Consider the following 18,819-nt stretch of genomic DNA (forward strand, 5'->3'; position numbering starts at 1 on the left):
GTCAGTAATTTTGCGAAGAAATTCGGGTAACCTACTTTACAGCTATATTAAGGTAATATTACATATCAAAATGTAAAATGGCAAGCTACGCACAGTAATTGGTTGCGACCGGTAATTCGTGGTAAAATTTACAGAGATTTCCCAGTAAATCTACCAGATTTTTTACAGTGCAGCAGTGCTACGTCTATGTGAGCGATACAGCGCCTTCTTGCATGTATATTTAACTATGTATTCACAATCAATCAGAATCAATGACCACTAAATCTGTATGTTATACAGCTAGCAAAATGCAATGACGTAATCATGCCTCACTTCAAAAAGGCAACTTCACTTGAATAATGACTTGACTCGTGACTTGACTTGACTCGACTTGACTCGAGTCACCTCCAAAAATCGAGTGACTTGACTTGACTCGAGTCGAAATGTGCATTGACACGAAATGAGTCGTGACTCGAAGGTAGTGACTTGATCCCAACACTGACCAGAAGTGCAAAAGGACATATATTTGAAGATTGAATTTGTAGCATAGAATACCATTGAATTGTAATTTTTGGACCAATGTCGAAAATTGAAGTTAGTTTATGCGGAACACTTTTTTCGATATGAAGAACCTTAGTAGGTTCTGCACTGTGAACTTTTATCATGTATAATTCTCACTTCATTATAACATCTTTGTTTCAAATTTTTCGCATTTCAACTGCGGGCCACCCTGTGCATAGCGCTGGCAGCACAGAAAAGCAACACTAAACGAACATGCACCTTGACAATCTCAAAAATTTTACTTTCTTTGTTACAAAAGTTTGCTCGAAATATCCAGCTTTCAGTTTGTGAATATTTAGTAAATATCTGCCGTGGCCTTAACCCCCAAATCACACAACATCACGAGCGAAATACACTACAGGTAGTCATCGAATGATGCTTATTCAACCGATCCAGGAGATTGATATCGTTTTATGATGTAAAAAATCTAGCAGGTGTCAATCTTGACTTGTCATGTTTACTGTATCATTAGAACCAAATCCGTGCGATTGAGGTGTTGGTTACTACTGTATAACTTGGTAATGGGGTGATATAGCAAGTATAGGATCCCGTTTTACACTATGCTCAGTATCGATGCTCCAATCAGTCTTGGGATCAAGTCACTACCTTCGAGTCACGAGTCATTGCACATTTTGACTCGAGTCAAGTCAAGTCAATCGATTTTCAAAGTTGACTCGAGTCAAGTCAAGTCACTCGATTTTTGGAGGTGACTCGAGTCAAGTCGAGTCAAGTCAAGTCAAGTCACGAGTCAAGTCACAATTCAAGTCAAGTCGACGTTTCGAAGTATGAAGCATGATAACGTCATTCCATTTTGCTAGCTGTTTGAAATACAGATTGAGTGGTCATTGACTTTGAACCGATGAACGAATATAGAGTTAAATGTACACGCAAGAAGGCGCTGTATCGCTCACATTGACGTATAACTGCTAAACTTCAGTTTAGCCAGCCAAGATAGAGAATAGATACGAATTGATAAGATGCAATACATTACGCATTTACAAATCGATATGATACAATTCGAGCCTGCCCCAATGGCTGAGGACTATTCAAACTATATTCGATCAGTTTCAATAAAACAAGAGGTTCGGTTAAGGTAAAAACAGATAACAGAAATTACTTTACTATACGAGCTTACGACTACGTAAGCTGTAAGCTTCGATCACATCGCTTGCGGTCAATTTATTTGTGAGAGAACAATGGAGGCTCAGTAAAACGCACGGTCATTAAATTATCGGTCGCTCTCACGGGTTACACAAGCGTTTCACGAACAATCCGACCATATGCAAGATACGGTGATTTTAGTCGACACCGATTACTTGAAATTGACTCGGGAATTTTGCTCCGAGTCACGAGTCAATCCACATTTCTGATAGGCCGAGTCAATTCAAGTCGAGTCATTTCAGCAATGTAACTCGAGTCAAGTCAAGTCATACAAAAAAGGTGACTCGAGTCAAGTCGTGACTCGAGTCATCCCAACACTGGTACCAATGCTCAGGCGCCGAATACATTGTCAGGTCTGACCTATATACCTTTAAGGCGTAAGCTTATATTTTCCCGCAAGTCCTCGTCGAAATTCTTGGTAAAGTGATGGAAGATATTGATTTTATCGGAATATTATATCATTTGATTGTCGCACTTGATACATTTGGTGACGGTTAAAAAGTCAGTATGTAGCCTACTCCTGCATTGTTGCATAATGTGGTCCGAGTGGTCGCTAATTATTGTTCTCATTAATATATCAACTCACTGAAATCTAGGGTTGGAATTAGCATTATGACGTCATGAGGTTCACACCATCCCTAGAAAACACCATCTAAATACTGTCGAAACGAGAATAATAGTTCGATGCTTTTTCGCCAGACCTCAATTGTTCGTAACATTGCACGTTGGCGCAAATGACATTTCTGTGAAATCATGAAAACCCAACAGCTTTGTGACAAAGTGCAATCAACTAGGTAAACCATTTTTATATCCTGCAATATTTTCTTTATATTCGCATAAAAAGTACATAGATTTGGCTCCGCTTAATTAGGACACCCGATATTCGGAACAGCCGCTTTATTCGGTAAATGGCTCACTGCTCAGGACTACAACAAAACTAAAAATTGCACTTACTAACTTCAAGTAATCTTCGAAATATTATCTGCTTAATTTAGACACAGACTTTCATTTCCTATCGTTAGGTTATGCCATAATACCCCGTTGGTTTCAACACAAGATGAGTGTTCATGTTTTTAGTGAAAAACATGACTATCCAGGCAGTGACAAACGACAATGAACTCATTAAAGACCGTGTCAGCTTTATATACACTTTTAATTGTGTGCATTTGCGTGCATCTTGTGGAACAGAATGGTGCAGAAAATTTAGCGGAAGTTAAATTGCTTACTAAAGTAAAGGAAGAAAAAAGTTAACACGCTTGCTTGACAGTTTGACAGTTACTTGCGTCGCTGGAGAGATCAAAAAGTACTATATGCGCCCTATATGCGTGTCTTACACAGCAATACAGTATACAGTATTTTCTGAATGCTCTGTATTGAAAATACTGTGCAACACAACTAATTTGAAGGTAAACCTAGTGTGCGTTTTATGCGATCTATATGCGATATTATTACTGCAGTATAGAGCAGTGCTCTTCAACCTTTTTCGACGTGGTGCACCCTTTTAACATTTGCTCAAAACTCGTACACCCCTGTTCATTAGGGGTCTTCAAAAATGACTTTTTTTCTCAAATCGTACTGGCTACTTGATAAAATTGTTAGGTTACCTAACTTAAGCCTACACACCAAATTTGCTTCAATTCCAACCAGTACCCGCATTGCTACGGGAGAAGAAAGTTTCTATTTATAATATAAAAATAAATAACGAAAAATTTGAAATTTTTCTGTTCACCCCATGAAAGTATTAGGTTGTCCATAAAAACGATGTTCTTCAAATTTGGTTCAATTCCAACCAGTAGAACGGAGTTATTGCCGTCAAAAAATTTGGATTTGAATAAAATAGTATTTGGTCACAGAGTCTATTCGCAGACAGTTAGGCCGCCCGCCACGCAAATTGGAATTTATTTCGTGTCAGCTCAAAAACAGCATGACATTACGAACGATAATCAACCTAAATGTAACAGTATTGGGAGAGAGTAGGTAAAGCTACTTGTGCAGAAGCGGTAATTCAGATCAGCGATGATAGCAGGGGAACCAGCCTACTGCGTATCAGGCCTGCCCCATACCACACACAGTCGATAGTAGCACGTGGGCTGCAAGGTGGCGGGATAGCGCAGTGGTATAATCCGCGGCTGCAACACCGATGGGTGCGGGTTCGAGTCCGACCAAGGTCGACTTCCGAATTCCGATACCTAAGTGTTGGAGGTTTACCTACTTCATCCGCGTCAGTTGTGTCTTACAAAAGCCTGGTGGTGGGCCGTGCTATAAGTCGGCACTTACGGAAAAAAAGAAGAATGTCGGCCTGGTGTAAATGTCCATAGTAGATTAGTCGACAATCACCATGTTAGGCTTGCCATATTTTGGAAATCTAAAAAGAGGACACTTTTTCAGAAATTTCAGACTTGCAAATCCGAAGAAGAATTCTCAAAAACTGGTGAATTTTTCCCACTTTGTGATCGGTTGACTAAAAAAAATAGTCATCTTTTCCGCTCAGAGCTCAAAATACCGTTTCTCTCTCCAATGTGGATGACTAAAAAAAAGGTCATCTTTTCGCTCAGACCGTTTTTAACTCCGAAATACCCGCCGGAGCTTCACTTCTGTGCTAATTTGCGCCATATCACTCGCCATTTGCTCTGAATCTGACCTAAATTTTCAAAAAAGAGGACAAAATCTCAAAAAAGAGGACAAAAGGGCGTCCTCCGAGGACACTTTCAAAAAAGTCAAAAAAGAGGACAAATCCTCTTAAAAGAGGACGTATGGTAAGCCTACCATGAATACCCCAAAACAAACAACAAACAACAAACATGGGTTGCAAGAAATGTCAGTAACCTCAGATCGTATCCCGCTATGCACAGTCTATAGTCGCTAATTTGCATTACTAATAACAAAATCCTGAATTACAAATGTATGGCGAAAGATTGGACGTAAAATCGGCATTTTTAAACAAAAGGGTTTGATTTCAACATGGAAGCTGTTTCGACCCTTGCTGGCTACGTCACTTCATTTATGTGCATTGCGGTATTTATTAACGTCGGGTAGGAAGTACCGATTCAAGAAGTCTGAGCTATCACGGCGGTTTCCTCAAAAATCACTAAAAGACAAATGACTAGCTCAGGGGTCGCCAACTCAAAACGGGTCGCGGGCCACTTTTCAAATTTCGTAGAGCCGGCGGGCCGCATGAATTCGATATCGATGAAAAATAGGCAACAACATTCTAAAACTCTACGTCAGTACGACGGTGAGCTACCTAACATAGGCGATGGGCATTGACCACAAACGAAATAATATTTTATTGAAGGATTACAAGTACAACAAAAGATCACTGTCATCAATTTTATTTTATTTTGAACTGTGAGTAGGGCTGGGCAAAATCGAGTACTTGAGTGATTCGATTCTGAATCAGGCAATATGCTTCGAGTCGAGTCGAGTAATCGAGTATCACGAATTATGACGTCATAACAGAATGTAATACGTCAAAGTTCAAATATGTACCGTTTATGCCACCAAAAAGAATATGATGGCTGTTATCCATCTCATAAACGATAATTTGGTATTTTTTCAACCACACCGATTTCATTCGACTTGGTGCCAATGTTGTGGGATAATCATGACTTCGGAAATGTGCTACGTCCGGTAACCTTCGTAGCTTTGTACTATATGTTTCGTATGTTCAGTACTCGAAAAAATCGTCTTTTACTACTCGACTCGAATCATTAAAATTATTACTCGATTCAGATTCGAGTACTCGAATCATTGTGCCCAGCCCTAACTGTGAGCTGTGCACGATACCTGGAAACGATTTTCAGCGACTAAGGAATCGATATTTGGACTGTCGAGCTACGTGACTAGCCGAAAGACCATCTTCACGTAAAGCTTGATCTTGTGGCGAAACCCGAAGCCATAGGGGTTCTCAAACTTTTTAGACATGCCACCATTTATGATACTCAAAAATCGTCATATCACAAAATGCAACCAGAATGCTAGCAATCCCGCCGTCTAGTTTGATGGCATGGAAGAAGTGACTGTTGATAAAAGAATTCTCTAAGATGAATTCCGGACTATACACAGAGCAATGTCATTCCATCGAGGGACAATCAGCTGATATGAATGGGCATACTGTCTTGACTTGCAATGGCCCAAACACTGCCAAGACCAAGACGCTTAGAAAACGGCTTAGCAAAGTGGTTTCTAAAACTGGGGAGCTCGTGCCCCCCGTGGGGGGCGCGAAAATTTTTTCAGTTGAGCACATCTCCCTCGATGGAGCGTTGTTGCCATCACCACAATGGTTTTTGCTAGTGGCGAATAGTGATATTGGGCAATAGAGAATAGCTTATTTTGAAACAATAACAGCAACATGTTGAAACTGTAGTCAGTTTCAGCATTTCAAATTGGTTTTCTTAGCTTTCTTCCGAAATCTCAAATCAGGTCGCGGGCCGCAGAATATGACTTGGCGGGCCGCGTGTTGGTGACCCCTGGACTAGCTGAACACATGTTTGCTGCATATACTTTCAAACACCAAACGGAACCATTGGTCTGTTGCCGACGGCTAAATAACGCGAAACAATAACTTCATATTGTTAATTTATTCGCTAAAAGCTTTTCGACTAACTTTCATCAGTAGCGAACGTTAGTGATGGGGTGGATCAAATTCGAAATGTAAGAAATATTTTGTCTGTATGACGTAATAATAACAAAAACAAACAACTGGTAGACGGGCTAGATACGGTAGTAACGGTAGAAAACAAACGTTAACGAGTACATATTCGGTTATAAATAACCGAAAACACATAACATTAATGAAATATTCCAAGAGTGTAGAGGCGTTCCTTCTGGCGACAGAGAATCGGCTTTCGTAGCTTTATGATCGTAGATTCCAGGACCTTTAAATGAAAAAGAGAACGGCCACGAGCAAGTATAGAAAATTGACTGTCATTGTAATGATCAGCACATTCTGGATGGGATAAGAGATGCTGTCCAATAGCCGAATTACAAGCAGTGACTTGATCATAATCACGCAGTGTGTCAACAGACTGCGATGACAGACGGCTAAATGAATATGAGAAATATTTGCTTATGACATCACAATCAAGCGGTGTACAGCAGTGATTCCCGACCGCGGCCCTGAGGGCCGCATGCGGCCCCCAGCTAGCCTTCTTGCGGCCCCCACAAAAATATTGAGAAATCGATTTATGAATAAAATATATATTTATAAAATACTCTTGCTTGGCTTGGAGTCTGGAGTTTTCAATTAGGATTGTAGGAAAGTTGTGAGTAGACTTCTAAGATTACGTCACTGCTGTTTCAATGCAAAGTGCCCTAAATTTCCAGTTGAACGGGCAGTACCTATAGATATAGGTATAGATATATGTATTGACAGGACCGTAACTGCCGCACCCCAAGCCGCCCAATTGGGGGAACGAGCTCGAAGGGGGCCCAATATTATTTAGTGAATTAGAATAAATTATACATTATTTTATGAAATTTTATGCAACTTTTTCAAAGATTTTTCGCGCTGCGCGCGATTTCGAGTTTTCAAGTACCTTAGTTATTGGGTACTCTTCGACCAAGATAAAATACGCAAGATTTATAGAAGTGGGTATATCGGCGTTGGCCCTTACCGCTCCACAACGCACGAAGACATATAAAGTTTTAGGCCATGTAACATGCGACTCCAAGAAGTATGCCAAAACGATCGGCAGCGAGAAAACCATGGCCGAAAAGGACTGCCCTTGCGCTGACCGAAAACTTCGTTATGCATATTCAAAATACATATATGTATAATTGATCATAGGCGCCTAAATGACTGGCGCCGAATGTTCCTGTCTTGGCAATCTGAACGTCACGAGACAAATAGGCTACCATTCCGCAGGGAAGAATTATATGCCAGTGAAGAACTACCAATTTGAAATCGTGTGTATCTTTTAGTTTAGTATGTTTGGCGATTCTATATTTCTTGATATAGCAGACTGGAGGTCACGAAATAATAAATAACATCATGTACCGAAGTCGTACCAACGAGTCCGCACATCCGAATATGTTTAATTATTATTAACGGGCCCTACAGTTTCCAAGACACCTCACTCAGTTCTACCGGTAAATCTGATTACGTGAGCAGAGAGGACAAGTAATTGATAGCAATATATATGCAATTCCCGATCTTATTGACATATTTTATTTTGAATTATCGAAAATTTTCGCGCTCCACGCTGGCTCACTAAACGGGGATCCTGATTTCATAGCAGAAGCGAACAACGGCACGGGGGTCGGTTTATCACGCAATGGGAGCTCAAGACCTAAGTGTTTTTTTTTTGGGGGGGGGGGGCTGACGAAGTGCTGTTTCGTTCCTGCCAACGGGTATACGCCAGAAGATGTTTAATTATTATTTAGTGGCCCTACCTTTTCAAACACAACTCACAAAGCTCAACCGGTCAATCTGATTACGTGAGCAGAGAGAGGATAAAAATTGATACCAATATATATGCAATTCCCGATTATATTGACCAATTAAATCATGAAGTATAGAGATTTTTCGCGCTTCGCGCGATTAGTCGGGAGAAGCTGCCTAAAACGGACACGAGATTTAGATGATAAATAGCGGTAAACAGCCATTTAGCCTGGTCTGGGGGCTTCAAAGTTCTGAGAGAAACGTTTTTTTTTTGGGGGGGGCGGGCTGACGAAGTGCTGTTACGGCCCTGGGTATTGATAACTAATTTACGGATAGATGTGCAGCAAGTGACTCACGATTGAATACGCCGAGATGCGTACTGCTTAGCCGGCAAAAAGCAGCATAATTGGTATTCCTATAGCTCGCGACCCAAGCGTCCGAATAATTTGATATGTCGGTGTTTATCGAAAGCAAGTGTCGCACTGATTCCAAAAATACGAATTGAAATCTCGCCAGTGCAATAAAACTACTCCCAAATAGCCAGCAAATGTTGATTGTTCTGAACAACGGGAGCGCGGCAACACAATGGCCTATGGCGTCAAGCGAATGATCGGAACAATCTTAATTATAACATTTCGTGACTATTTTGGGTTCCTTTCACTTCCTTGGTATTCTTGCGGCCCCGGCCGTACTCAGAAATTCTAAATTTGGCCCTGCCACCGAAAAAGGTTGGGAACCACTGGTGTACAGTATTAAGCCTGGAATAGACGATCCGTAAACGCGTCCGTATCTTTCTCTACTTATTTCTCTTCTCAAACGGATGCGTGCGAGAGAGAAGAGGGACGAGGAAAAAATGAGGAGCAGAAAGAGCAAAAGTGTGAGAACCCGCACGCGTTCGCTTCCATGCGTATTTTCCGTCCGTTCAGCTAGTGCTAGTAGATCTGTCTCTGTAGTGATCGGGAATATGAGGTTGTGACGCGCTTCGTGAAGTTGCACTGATTAATCAGGGGATTTTATGCAATTTTCAGTACTAAAACAAAATGAGTCTAATTGAAGATGAACATCTAATTACTGCTGTACAATTGCGACCGGAGATATACAATCAAAGCCATCCTGACTACTACAACAAGGTTATCAGGAACAGAATATGGCGGGACATAGCTAAAGAATTTGGACTTGAAGGTATGTAAAGTATGCGGAGACTCTTTCATGCTCGTCATTGTACACAATAACATTCAGAATCCAACGGGGAAGACCTTGCCAAGAGATGGCGGTATCTTCGTGGCAGGTACGTTAGAGAGCGCCGAAAGTACGTGCCTTCTGGGCAGCACCGTAACTGCCGCACCCCAAACCCCCCAATTGGGGGGGGGCCCGAGCTCGAAGGGGGCCCCAAATTATTTCGTGAATTAGCATAAATTATAGAGTATTTTTTTTAAATTTATGCAATATTTTCCAAAATTTTTCGCGCTGCGCGCGATTTAATGCGAGCGAGATAGTGTAATGGTTATGCGTCCGGCTTCTCGAGCGGTAGGTCGTGGGTTCGATCCCCGGCCGGGTCATACCAAAGACTCGAAAAATGGTATCCGCAGCTATCCTGCTCGGCGCTCAGCAATCACGGATAGCATGGAGGAGAAAAAAAAACGGGGGCGCAGACTAGATGACCTCATGGGGCCGTATCGCAACTCCGTCGCCAAAGCATCTCGATGGTGCAGGCGAGAAAGAATATCATATCTCTCTCTCTCTCTCTCTAAAGTTGCCAAATATCTTGATTATTTGGTACTCTTCCCCCAAGAAAAAACACGCAAGATTTATAGAAATGGACATATCGGTGTTGGCCATTAATACGCCACTACGCACCAAGATATATAACGATTTAGGACTTATTACATGCGACTCCAAGAAGTGTGCCAGAACGATCGGCAGCACGAAAAGCTTGGCCGAAACAGACTGCCCTTACGCAGACCGAAAACTTAGTTATATATACAAAATAATAGGTTTAATTGTCCATAGGCGCCTAAATGACTGGCGCCATATGTTGCTTCCTGTCTTGGCAATCTGAACCTCAGAAGACAAATACCATCCAGCAGGAAAAAAATATATGCCTGTGAAGAAATACCAATTTGAAATCGTGTGCGTCTTTTAGTTTAGTACGTTTGAGCGATTCTATATTTTTGATATAGCAGACAGGAGGTCACGAAATAAAATCATGTAACGAAGTCATACCAACGGGTCCGTCCGAAGGTGTTTAATTATTATTTACGGGCCCTGCAGTTTCAGGTAAATCTGATAACGTGAGCAGAGAGGACAAGATATTGATAGCAATATATTAGCAATTCCCGATCTTATTGACCGATTGTATCATGAATTATCGAAAATTTTCGCGCTTCGAGCTGGCTCACTGAACAGTGCAGCTAATTTCGTGGCAAAAGCGAACACTGTGATGAGGGGGTCGGTTTATCACCATATGAGACCCCCAAACCCAAGTTTTTGTGGGGGGGGGCGAGGCTGACGAAGTGCTGTTTCGTTCCAGCCAATGGGTATACGCCCGAAGTTGTCTAATTATTATTAGACGGTCCTACGTTTTAAAACATACCTCGCTCAGCTCTACCGGTAAATCTGATTACGGGAGCAGGGAGAGGATCAAAATTGATAGCAATATATATGTAATTCCCGATCATATTGCCTGATTCAATCATGATTTACTGAAATTTTTCGCGCTTCGCGCGTCTAGGCGGGAAAAGCTGATGCACCAAACGGGCCCCCAATGCAGATGTGAAATAGCGTCAAAAAGCGGACAGCCAAAGGGGGGTCTGGGGGGCGAAGCCCCCCAGAAGTTAGGTTTATCACCCTATGGGGGGCCCACGGCCAACGTTTTGGGGGGGGCCTGACGAAGTGCTGTTACAGCCCTGCTTCTGGGTCAACTACCAATGCGGAGGGCTCAAATTGGCAACTGATGCCACTACTAAGGTTCTTGGAACCTTATATGCAAAATCGTAGGTAAGTATTTCTACTTCTGTAGACGTGAATGGGCCGTTTCAAAATTGTAATAATACATTCCAGCACATCGACAAACATGACCATAATCGGCAGCAGCTCGAGCGTGGAGGTGGCAGGGGTAGATCATATGTCAGCGTGTAAGTTTGTACATTCTCATTTATGACAAGATGACCAACCTGGAATCAATTGCAAACGCAATAATTTTGTCATTTCCTGGTAGAACTCTAATTGAATGAATATCATCTAATCTTGTGGACAGGAAAGTTGTCTGGACCCAGTCACATTTTTGAATAAGTGATTTTCTGTGTTTCATCAAATAATACTCAAATTTCAGTTGAATCGGACATCTGCCAGACTCCTGCTAGGTCTGCAATTCCACTGTCGCGTACCCCTGCACGCAAGAATTCGTCCAGGCTGCAGACAGAAGTTAATCGGGTTCTCGACATTGTTGAGAAAAATGCCACAGGTGAGATTTATACGAGACCTTTACTACCAACATACTCATGAACACATGCTTTTATTTCAATCAGAGGACGAATACGACTCTGACGACCTCTTCATGCTATCGATGTCGCGCGAGGTGAAAAAAAAAATCCTCGTAGAAAACAGCTACTCAGGCTGCAAATACACACGTTGGTGTGTGAATGTGAATGTCCTGAAGAGGAGTAGATGGACAAGTTTTTGTAAATTTCGTTAACAGTGATTCCATGTCGAATCAACCAAATGTTTATATTTTGGCTCCTCGTTCCAGTCGCTTGGGTATCCTTGATGTTTCAACTGAATTTTGAAAATATCGGAAACTTGAAAGATATTTTTGTAGAGTTGATTTAGTACTACCACCAGATATTAAAGAAGAATAGTCGGGTCGATTTGACATGGAATCAACCTTTAGTTTGTTACTGTTTTGAGCTTCAAGTTCTGAGTTGCCGTTTCATATTTCTTGCATCGCTTTCTTGTGATACGCTAGCAATCATCTGTGATTGATGGTGGCATGTAATTAGTCACTGTGAAAGATCGTTGCTGTGGAATCAGAGTAGCCTGCATAAAATCTCACGGAAACGATGACATGGAAATATGAAAAACCAGTATTCAAAATAAAATTTCTTTCTTCGATGTTGTGCATATAGTAAATAATCTGCTCTGATTCCACAGCAAAGATATGGTTTTGTTCCACTAGTTTTTTGCCCTACTTTTTGGTAAGGTTCAAGTTGCTGTTCCTATATTTTCTTGCATTGCTTCCTTGCGACACACCACAAACAATTGTCTGAGATTGCTGCTGGCATGTACTTCGATAGATAACTGTGCTTCATTTCTTGTCGGTATTTATTCGTGTAACTGTGCTTCGAGATTGGGATAAATTTGTTTTGATATTGGATCGCTAGATTAGCTTTTACGCTACAGCGACGATAGTTAACTGTGCTTGATGTACTGTGTTAATTTCATGCGATCAAGATATTGCAATATATTCGTTTTGCCTGTTTTGATATTGGATTTATATATCAGAGTTGTTGCCAGAGGCTGTTCAGTAGCTAGTGTAGGGGAGAGGAGGCCAAGATGAGAACACTTTTCTGATAATTCAAGGCCACTCGAAGAGTAATGCCTTCTGAGGATTAATTTTGATACCAATGGAAAGCCTGTGATCTCTACTTTCCATGACAGTGGCTTGAGTTATATTAAACAACATACTGATGGATTTCTTGGCCCTCAAAAATCCTTGCTCAAATGTCTCCACTTACCCCCAGGTGAGGGTAAGATGAGACACACTGTAGTTAAGATGAGACACCAAGCAATTCTTGCTCATTACACCACCAATTCATCCCAAATGATGACTCAACCAGCAACACCGTGAATAAAATATAATAATCATGAAATAGGTCATTTCTGAAAAGAATTTGTACATCATATACACATATAAATGACATCGAAAACCAATCAACCATGGGATCCAGCAACAATGAGAGATTCGTTATTATTTTGTCTTGTAATGTCGCATCTGGTAAACTACTAGATAAATAATACATTTTGTGCGCCTTCAACAGTAAATTTTTAATCTTCCGAGGCCTTCAATAGAAAAGCCCTCTGATACCCATGTCTCATCTCATACCCCTCTGATACCCATGTCTCATCATGATTTTGTCTCATCTTACCCCCACACCTAAATTAACATATAAATTTGAATAAAAACATTTCTGTCCGTTACTTTTCAGAAGTAAGCGCATGATTACACTTCTAATATTGCACTCAACCAGTTCCAGTATTCTTGTTCTATAATATCAAGTACTATGATAGGTATGCCCTTACAAACCTGAATTCACATAACTGACATAGGCTATGAAAATATAGTTTTTGGCATTTTTCTGCCCAATCTCAAATCTGTTTGCCTTGCTAATATGGTAGGACTATGGAATGATATTATGGGAACAACATAGTTGAAGGAATCTGTCCATTAGAAAATTTTTCTGTGAGAAAAATTGCATGTCTCATCTTGGCCTCCTCTCCCCTACTACTCTTACTGGGACAAGTTTAGAGAACTCGGTAATAACTGTATTATGAGCAGCATGACTTTATGATAGAACAGTACTAAATCAATTCTGATTGCCATGATAGTGATCCAGCAGCACTGCAGAAATAGTTCACAAACTGCTGACGAATGTTGAGCGCGTCATTAGATGGCCTACGAGCCAATCCATCCAAACCTTCCATAAGGCAATCTTCAAGGGTTTCCCATTGCGTGTCATCGAAGTATGTTGGTTTTCCAATGAGAAAATTATGGAGAACAGTGCATGCTTTCACCACTGTGTCCACATTATTGACTTCAATGGCCATCTGACGCCTGAATACTCTGAATCGAGACGATAATATGCCGAAAGCATTTTCCACCGTACGTCTTGCTCTGCTGAGACGATAATTATATACTCGGCGGTTGCGATTCAGTGAACAACCCGGAAATGGCCTCATCAAATTTCTTTTCAGTGGAAAGGCTTCGTCGGCCACAAAAACATGAGGTGTGGTATTGTCACATCCATGCATTGGCGCGTCTTGCGGTAACTGCAATTGATTCGAGTTGAGACGTTTACCAAATACCGAATTATTGAAAATATTCGAGTCACTAAAGCGACCGTACGATCCCACATCAACAGATATGAAACGGTATTCAGCGTCCACTACAGCCATCAATACGACGCTGAAGTTCTTTTTGTAGTTGTAGAACTGGGAGCCAGTCGAGGCTGGTTTCTGTATTAGTACGTGTTTGCCGTTGATGCTGCCGATGCAGTTTTGGAAATTCCAGTTATCGTAGAATTGAGAAGATATTCGTTTCCAGTCACTCGACTCTGGAACTGGCATAAACTCGGCCACAAGTGCATTCCAAATAGCGGAGCATGTCTCTGGTACAATCATCCCAACGGTTGACGCTCCACAACGATATGAGTAGGAAATAGTACGGTACGAGTCACCGGTGGTTAGAAATCTGCAACAAGAATTTAGTTGAAGTATACTTCTTGCACAAATACGGTAATTCTTTAACTATACCTCAGTGTTATTGCAAGTCTTTCGTCAGGACCTATTGGTTGTCTCATTACTGTGGATTGTTTTTGAATGAACGGAGTTATACGGCACACCAGGTAATCAAACGTTTCTGGATTCATCCTGAAGTACTGGCGGTAATGCGCTCTTCTTAATAATCGCAAATCATTACACAACGCATGAAATTCACCTGCAAATACAAATCATTTGAAAGAGAAAAATCAACGAATGATGAACTGAACATTACCTGCCTCATCCCGTTTCTGTAGCACAGGATGAACCCAAAATTCTCTTGGTTTCCGTTTGGGCTGCTCCTCCACATCGGCCAAAATTGCAGCCAGAACACACAAAATTTTAACATTTCTCTTCCTACGACTTGAGTTTTTAACCACTTTTTTAAAATGGGGCATACTTATATATTAATAACCCCCCAACTAGACTCAATGAATATCACTGAGCTACAACAATCCCAACTGTGCAGGTGATGATCATCCATACGTGACAGACACGGCTGAGTGCATAGTGTTTACCACCCGTGCGATGACGCAATCTCACTAACTCACTAATCTCACTAAACGCATGCGCTCTGAACGCATCGTCTATTCCAGGCTTTACACTTGAGATAACATCGTACTATATTGCTCATTAACCTGTGCGTCAACCTGTACTGACCTATAAACCTGCCTTTGTGATAGCTAGCCATCGGCTCATTGTATTTCGGATCTGGTACACCCCTGTACACCCCATCCGAGTGGTACACCCTTTGCAAATTATGGTACACCCTACACTGTAAACGAAAATGGTGTGTTTTCGCAATTCACACCCTCGCGTAGGGTGTGTTTTGGGTCAACACACCTATTGGGTACTAAATTTGTCATTTACACCTAAGCTATTGGTGGAAATAAGCCAAATACACCCCCACACACACATACCATAAGATATACACCCCAAGCATTGGCATTTGGGGTGAATTGTTAAAGATTACACCTTTTGTCAGACAAATATGAAGTTTGGGATTCAATCCGCGCTAGCCGCTTCCACAAAACTTGACTGTTGAAGTTTTAAGTCTGTGTCGGTCAGAAGCCTGGTTAAGCAGGCAGGGGTGCGGCAAGTCTGCATTCTTGTTAAATATTCAGTCGAATCACTGTACTGATCATTGTATGGGCACTTAAGAACTTCTCTGCTGTGTCTAACTGTAGGTCGTGTAGGACATATTCTGTTTGGGGTTGAATTATCCACCGAAAATGCGTGTTTTCGCCCACTTTATTGTTGTCCGTGTCTTTAAGGCTTCTTGGGTAGGCTTAGGCAATGTTCCATTGTTCAGTTTTTATGGATTTAACCCGGTTCGATCAAGTAAATTCGCCTACGCATATAGTTTCAGATTCAGTGACAAATAAGCATTCGTTCGTGTGCTACATTGACATGAATGAATAATAGCCAAGTCCGCAATTTCATATTGTAATTCACATTTATCGTGCACTGCGGTACTCGTACTTTGGCTGAAATTTCACCCTGTCTACTATAGTGTGACCGATGTATCTCAAGTGTGTGGCAAAAATACGACAGATTATGAGGTTGTCACGATACTGGTTTATAATTTCTTTCATGTCACGTCAAATGCACAACTGTACATTGTACGTAGGCTATATGTACAAAATATATCGGGCCTATTCCGCACAGCATTAGTGTATAACTACCATATAATGCAGGTTAAGGGTTTTTAGAGTTGGGAATACTAGAAGGAGTTAAATTTCAGCCACAAACTTATATGAGCAGTACGCAATATGGGCGTAGCAAGAATTCAAATTAGAATGGAACACCAGGTTACGTCACGGAACAATCATTGAATTGGGCGAAAGAGGGACTAAATTGGGCAAAGTTTCCTGGTTATTTTCATATCTATATTGATGTTTTATTCACTATTTGGTAGCTTTATGAATTGCACACTAAGCCTAACCGACAATTCGCATACAGCTTTCGGATCGTATCAATGGTTCGATCCATAGCAATTTACAACGTTGTAAATTGCTATGGTTCGATCTATGAAGATAAATCTAGCACTGCAAGACTTTTTGAAGCTTAATATGATGCAATCTGCAGCTTCACAGCTATCAAATCCATATTTCCGATAAATCAATACATACAAATATTCCGGAGATCCTTAACTTCAATATAGTAATTACATCAGTGAGTCAATTGTCACATCACAATGGAATATACAAACCGTCGTCACCAGAACAGCTGCTGCTATGTTTCGCTACAGCTATGTAAAATGTTTCGTTATATGCCGTATTTCCGCGCTTAAGAGACCAGACTGGCTATCGACTGACCGTATTAGTTGTCGCGAATCTGTGAAGAAAGCCTCTTTCGAGATTGAAAATATCTGGATGGTGAGTTACATTTCGTATCGGTTCTATTGTAGTAAAGAACATTTGTTCCGTTGCGTTTCCAGTACAGATCCGATTCCTGTTACTCAGTGTCGCAGCTGTACTGAACAGAATTATATGTAGCAAGTTGGAATTTTAAACGTACCGGTAGTGACGATACATTGAATTCACATAAATTGTTGTATCACCAGTACCGATACCAATCTCCAAGACACAGTAGCTCAATGGCTCTAATGGAGATACTGTTGACAGGTCCAGCATTAGCTATGATTATAAACTACGGTAATTTGGGTTTGAGCGACATCGTTTGTAAGTGCATTGAAAAAAAATCGACTCGATTGTCGTTATATTGATTACCAAAGCACATCACGACCTGTTTAAGTGTAAAGGGTAGCCTACCACTGACTATGCAGAGCTATGTTTATAGGCCTATCACCCTGTCATTATCACTGAGCTATATACACATTATATATTATGTTATGTTATGGTAGGAAGGTAAACATATTATCTATTCTACTTCAGACTTGCATGGGCAAAGATCGCAAATTTGGGGCTCTTGAAGAATGAAATTATCGATTTCTCCTCATGAGAAAACAAGTGTAACATACAAACAGCAAAGGGCTGAAGCATATGAAGCAATGGTATCTGAGGTGAGCAATGGACATTTGATGAAAGCTTTCGATCCCCGTAAATTGGGGCCAGTAAATGTTAATGATATTATGACATGGGTGAAAATATGACGATGCCATATTGCTATCACTATGAATATGAGAGACTTGACTAGGAACAGGCTTACCTCATTGAACATATTTTGCAGTGGCCCCCTCAGACTAGCTGCTAAGAGTATGTGACCCATCAACTAGACTACTTCTTTTGAAATTACTTCTCTGAGCTCTGTTCATATATTTATTTTAATTTGAAGCAGCTTGACATGGATTTGACATAGCCACTTCTATATGCTTGTCATTGAGTAGAAATTGACATCTATTGCTTGAGTAGCAATGCGCACTACTGCGGTCAACTCGGTGTGCAACAATGCACGGATTAGCTGGGTCTTCAATGTTTTGACCAATATGAAGAGGCAAACATAGCCTTGCCAAAGTTTATCAAACTGTCCTTTCGATCAATATAAACAAATCATAATATATGCACTTCTTGACTCATGATATGACATACACACGATCTGTGCATATGCACAAATCTGCTTTTTGTTAGATTCAAGGACTGATTGCTATTAGTAGCAGACTCTTACTCTGTGAATGTGAAATCAAATATGTTGTTGGTGAGTAATATACTATGCGTAGGGGAGTTTCAAAATTGTACTTTAACTCGCTTATTTACAAGCATAAAGCAAGTCAAGGCTACAACAACAGTACACATTTCGGATGTCTTGGGCCTTTCGAATCCAATCCAAATTGTCAACTAAACGTTTACCGTATGCCAAATGGTTATTTTTTCAATTTTAGGATGCTGCTATACAAGCTAATATCAGGGAATTTCAACCAAATCGACGTCACATTTAACGGTAGAAGCGTATGCTGCGAAACAGTAAAGGATCGTTATCAAACAGCTTATATTCCAAGGAAATCATTATCATTCAGCTAATTTGCAAATTTCCATGTATAGGCTAAGCCGCAGTGGTTCCCAACGTGGGCGATTCCTAATCAGACCTGTATCTGCGGTCGCTTTGAATCCATTCTGAAAGTCAATATTGCCCAACTAGAAAACGTTTCGTGTTTTGGATTAATACCAAGTAGTCAAATTTAAATCAAGTCCATGCATCTCTTTCTCTGATTATTTTTCAAATTTTAGGATGCTGCTTAAAGA

The 18,819-nt window shown here is 40.8% G+C and overlaps 1 long non-coding RNA gene across 1 annotated transcript; it reads left to right on the forward strand.

Moving 5' to 3' along the window:
• Positions 1-16,813: 16,813 nt before the first annotated feature.
• LOC145448868 (uncharacterized) lies at positions 16,814-18,597 on the forward strand. The gene is made up of 3 exons (XR_013918047.1): positions 16,814-16,995; positions 17,515-17,642; positions 18,459-18,597. It is a non-coding gene; the product is annotated as an uncharacterized LOC145448868 (long non-coding RNA).
• Positions 18,598-18,819: the final 222 nt, after the last annotated feature.

This window comes from Botryllus schlosseri, chromosome 10, assembly GCF_051294905.1.
Source record: "Botryllus schlosseri isolate E-star chromosome 10, Bs_hap1, whole genome shotgun sequence".
NCBI classification, from domain to species: domain Eukaryota; kingdom Metazoa; phylum Chordata; class Ascidiacea; order Stolidobranchia; family Styelidae; genus Botryllus; species Botryllus schlosseri.